Genomic DNA, 6,000 nt, shown 5'->3' with positions numbered 1-6,000 from the left:
ACCAGAAGCAAGAAAATGCCAAGTAATACCAAGTAACACCCCCAAAATTGTTTGCTGAGAAGGAACATAACAAAGCAAAACAACTTACAGTGGTTGTAAGGTTCTGTTTTTGCATCGAAAGGTTAAATTTCTTGATATGCCAACTCTAAATGCTGAGGACGATTTTGTTTCCTTATCTTCTTAGAATGCATGGGCTTCCTATTAATTGAATTCTTCACTCCCAAAATTGTTTGCTGAGAAGGAAGTAACAAAGCCCAACAACTTGCAGTGGCTGCTAGGTTCTGTTTTGTCTCAAAAGGTTACATTTCTTGATAGGCCAACTCTAAATGCTAAGGACGATTTTGTTTCCTTATCTTGTTAGAATGCATGGGCTTCCTATTAATTGAATTCTTTATACGTTCTTTCGATATTGGTGACAATTCTCTATAGACAAATGCATTTCTGTATAATATTACCTGGCCCTTGAAAGGTTGCATAGTCAAAAAAGTAATAGCCTATATTTTGAATAATTACGATATTAAACCATTGCTAAGTAGTTTATGATGAAAAAGGATTATGAAGTACGAAAAACTAATCCTGCACTGTAGAAATCGAAGGTTATAAAGACAAACGGAAGTCTTAATTAAATCTCGATAGGTTCCATTTATTTATGTTTCCAAAGTTTATGAAGAAAAAAGGATTCTTCAAAAGTGTCAAAATGCATTAGTAGTCATTAGAATTTCTATCTGATTCTATTATATGGTAATGTTTAAGAAATTAAACATTAAAAAGTAAAATCAGTGCTTTCGGAATCCAGGGATGCATCCTAAGTCCTAACATCATAATACTGAATCCTTAGAAATTACATGATGTTATCCAAATAGAGCATGATACTGAATCCTTAGAAATTACATGATATTATGCAAATAGAATATTTTAAAACCCGGGATTTAATAAACAGGCTTTCTTCAATGCTAAAGTTTAAAGAAATCTGATGGGGTACGAGGAGATTAATAGCAGATTTCAATGAGGAGAATTCCGTGCTCTCGGACTCCACAAGGTTTTAAGAATTATCAGAGGAAATAATATCTTCTCAATTTCAGCAAAGTGCTTTGGATAGCATGGAGATCGTCAATCCTTGAGGCCTTCAAGCTATAAAATTTTGTGAATCATTTGTGCATAGATCGAATAACAGAGTAACAAGAACATAACAGTAACATTGCTGCCAAGTATAGAAGAATGAATTGAATTGAATTGATGAAAGAAGAACAGAACTTCGTTTCACAGCGGTGATTAAAGTTAGAACCAAATTCTGCTACTTTAGGCCGTAGGATCAGGTAGCAGATGAACCAGATCTGAGTTTTAACTCAGATATAATCTCAGAGATTTCAGCTCTAGTATGTCTTGCACGTAACCTTTTAAAAACTTGTATCTTTAATTCCATCACAACAGCTCTTACAAGAAATCAAGTGAAACAGTAAAGAAGAGAGAAATGATGGCATGAGAAATTACAGGAGTTGGAATCGGTCTATGCACAAATTATTCGCAAAATTACATAGCTTGAAGGCCACAAGTATTCAGTATTTCCATGCTATCCAAAGCACTTCGCTGAAATTGAGAAGATAGTATTTTCTCTGATTATTCTTTAACCCTTGTGGAATCCGAGAGCATGGAACTCTCCTCATTGAAATCTGCTATTGATCTCATTGTACCACATCAAAATCTAGGATGATTTCTTCAATCCTAGATTTTAAAATGATGCTATACAAACAACCCACACAGGTCCGAAGGTGCCATGCCATGGCCTAGATTCTATTATTTAATTGAACAAGCTCCGACTATTAAAAGGGCAATTGGAATTTAAAAAAAAGCAACAACAAAACCTCTAACCATTTGATTGGTGGTGGTCTATAAATAGACCATTAAGAAAATACTAAGCATAAGTCCACTTCAACTTTTCTGTTCACTACGGGCGAGAAACCCCAGGGCAAGTTGTTCTTGGGATTGATTATAATGCCAAGATAAGTATATCTTTAAATTTTCTTTTCTGCAATTCATCAAATTTATTCTGATAATATTTTATCCAAAAACTAAAGTCAATATGAAAATATGATGGCACAGTGTATCCAAGGATAACATAAGCCCTGACTTGCTATTCCCATGGAGAACAGCCCCAATATTGGGATGATAGTCACATCATACAGGCAGGCCTCGACTAAGCTTCCCTCTAAACATGGCAACCCCCACGGAAATTCGAATCAATTTGGAAGAAATCTTCAATAAAGAAGAGATATGAGCATATACCGAATTTTTCTAAAACAAGCAGAAATGAAAAATCAAGGATGAAAAGATGAACGCCTAACACCATACCACCCTGTAGATTTGGGATCGCATGGGTGTTCCGGGCAACTTTTATGGGGCTATTTGAAAGTTGGACAATGGCACCATGGAAGAGGAAAGGTAAAATACTTTGGCAAGTGTCATTCCTAGCAGCAATTTGGGTACTATGGAAGGAATGAAAAACTAGGGTTTTCAAAGGATACACTAAGGGTGCCCAATTTCTGTTCAATAAGGTGATTGCTTCAACCATATCCTAGGTGAAAACATTATAAAATTTCAGATTTGTATCGACTCACGATCTGTGGCATGGGCGGAAAGAGAGATGTTTTTTTTTGAATGGTAACAAAATTCATTAAAAAGAAGACTGAGAAGGTCCCCCTCAAGAACAAATACACGGATACAAACCAAGAAAACAGAGACAACTCTGCAACCCTACAATGATACAATTAGGGTGGCAAAAAATCAAAAAGCTCTAAATCCTGCTTAGAAACTCCATCTTTTGCCAACTTATCTGCAATAGTATTAGCAGATCTTCTCGCATGCTGATATAAGATCGAAAGCCCTTCCGATATGTCTTTTATCTCATCAAAGAAACGAAGAAATCTCCACGGCGGAACCGAAGAGCCCCTGAGCCACCTTATAACATTAAGCGAATCACCCTCTACAATACAACCGCTCAGCCTATTCCTTTCCACACTCAAAAAGCCTTGATGAACTGCTCTTACCTCAGCTTCACTCGAATCGGCTGTCCCAATCGGACCCGAATAAGCCTTAATGACCTCGTCGGCGTAGTCTCTTAGGACACCCCCTATCCCGGTTGGGCCAGGATTCCCAAACTAAAACCATTGAAATTTAACTTTAAGAGTCCATAACTACTCTCCAACCCTCCCAAAGTTCGAAAGCCGAAACAAATTGGAAAAGCGGAAGAGCCCTAGCCCAAGAATAGTTAAAGCAACGGCCTTGATAAACATAAAATAAGAAGATTTAGCTTTACCCTCAAAAACTCTATTTTTCCTTTCGATCCACAGAACCCACATTGTGGCAACCAATGAGAGCGCCCATAAAACCTTTCTTTTTTTCCTCTAAGGATTACAGGACCAGCTTGCAAATAAATCTTTAAGATTGGAAGGAAAAACCCAATTAATTCCGAACCTTGATAATATCCAGCCCCATACCTCACGAGCGACTTTGCAGTGAATGAAAATATGATCTACCGACTCCCCTGATTTATACACAAAGCACAATGATCTACAATTAGCATTTGCCTCTTTCTCAGAAAGTCCACCGTTTGGATCCGACTGCATATCGCAGACCAGCCGAAAAAACAGACTCTTGGAGGAGCCTTGATCTTCCACATCTTGCTGCCACTGGGTTTTCCTGAGAATGAACCAAGCCCTTATAAAAAGACTTGACCGAAAAGAAACCTGAAGATTCTAAAACCCACTGCCTTTTATCAACCCCTTATAAACTGATGTACGTCTTTTCAAGAACCTGGAATAATCTGAGCACCGAAGGCAGTTCTCTATCAAAGAAATTCCTCCGAAAAGTTGGTTTCCAAATAACTTTACCATCTATTCTCTCAAAACAATCTTTCACTAACACTGACTTATCAACAGCAACTAAGAAAAGATCAGGGAATAAATCTTTTAAACGGGACAGAGAGCACCAACGCATTGACCAGAAGGAGATCCTGTCTCCATAATACACTCTATATCTGACACCACGATCGAAACTGGAACTCAAATATAGAATATCCCTCCAAATTGTCACTCCAGGTTTGCCAAAACAGTTTAAAGAACACCAATTACCTGGTTCAGCACCATATTTTCCTGATATTACTTTAGCCCATAGTCTCGATTGCTCCTCCCCAAACCTCCACAACCATTTCCCCATTAATGCTTGATTAACCTGTTTTATCCTTCTAATACCTCGGCCTCCACTAGCTTGCAGACATTGTCCCAGCTGACTAAAGCCAAAGACCTCTTCTTCTCTTATGCCCCCCCCCAAAAAAAAAAAATCTTCTCTGAATCTGTTCAATACGCTTGATAACAATCACAGGACATTTAGATAAAGATAACTGATAAATGGGAATATTAGACAAAACGGCCTTAATCAAAGTTAACCTACGTCCTTTAGAGACCAAATTCCTTTTCCAAGTATCTACTCTTCTTTCAATTCTCTCCACAATGGGAGCCAACGCACATTTGTGAGGTCTTCCGATCCCCAAAGGGAGGCCCAAATAAGAAGAAGGCAACCTTTCTAAGGGGCAACCCATAAGATTAGCTAGGCTAGTGGAAAGAGATATGTTGTGCATCTAACAATGAACCCAAAGACATTCAAGCTTGGTCTCCCCCTACTCAAGGGACTCTTAAACTTAATTTTGATGGTTCGAGTATGGGGAACCCAGGGCCGTCTGGTATTGGAGGATTATTGAGAAATGAAGAAGGGGTAGTAATATGGGCATTTAGTGGTCCAATAGGGGTGGCAGATGCTAATGAGGCAGAAGTACGTGCCATTCGCTACGGGATTAAGATGCTGCAGAATGAAGATCAAAATAAGGTGATGGTTGAAGGGGATTCTTTGAATGTCATTAGGTGGCTTAGAAAGAGGCCCTCATGATGCACCATGGTGATTCGCTGCATTTTTTATGAGATACATAATAGAATTAGATCTTCTTCGATGTCATTCAACCACATTAGGCAGTCAGCGAATGGAGAGGCTGACAACCTTGCTAGAGAAGGAGTTCTAAGGGAAAGAATTGAATTATTCGATTTTCTTCCTCCCTAGTCTTTTTATCTCTGTAATCTTCTTTCTTTTTTGGGAGCATGCTTTCCTTCTCACTAATGTACTTTTTGGGACCCCTCGTTCTCTTTTCGTTTTAATGCATTCTCATTTGCCATTCAAAAAAAGGTTGAAAGATGAGAAAAGTTAAAAATCAAGGATGAAAAGATGAAAAAAAGCTATAGAACTAACTAAGACCATGGTTCAATCTCAACCTAATGACCAACTTCAATGTTTATAACTCGGCAGATATCTCAGTATCTGCCCTTAAATACAAGATATAAACTAATATCGTCATAAAATTTATCGGCCCATACATGCCATAAACATGATATATCACAGTTTTAAAAGTTCAAATTTGAGAAGTCAGATGATCACTGAATATAAAAAAATTAATTATGGTGTGGACGATTCATCAGCCCATATTTTCTTCGAAAGTGATCAAGGAAAAGAAAACAGAAAAATGTTTTCTTTGCTGAAAACCCCAATAACCCAGCGATACACCCGACATCCGAACATAAATGCGCAAGAAATCAGCCTTTTAAAGACTTGATCACAAAATAACACTGGAAATGACATAAAGAAGCTCTTAATATGAGAAAAGCTTAGAACAATTTTTTTTTAAATGAGAAAAGCTTGGAAACTAGGTGTGCAACTCGGGCTAGGTTGTGACAGGTTGAAGCCAACCCTAGCCCAACTCGAGGTAGCATTCTACCAACCCTAACCCAACCTAAGCCTCAAGTCGAGGAGCGTCAACACTAACCCAAACCGCCTCTAAATCTCTCAACCCTAATCCAGCCAGTCAAACCGATTTTTTCCAAATCAGATCGAGTTGGTTTCAGGTTGCTGGCCCAGGGGAAAAACAGAAAAATCCAACAAAATAAGGGCAATGATATTTTC

This window comes from Tasmannia lanceolata, unplaced genomic scaffold (assembly GCF_043159265.1).
Source record: "Tasmannia lanceolata isolate RefF3 unplaced genomic scaffold, GAP_Taslan_0.1 ptg000015l, whole genome shotgun sequence".
In the NCBI taxonomy this organism is placed as follows: domain Eukaryota; kingdom Viridiplantae; phylum Streptophyta; class Magnoliopsida; order Canellales; family Winteraceae; genus Tasmannia; species Tasmannia lanceolata.
Note: the sequence above shows the minus strand (reverse complement) of the source record.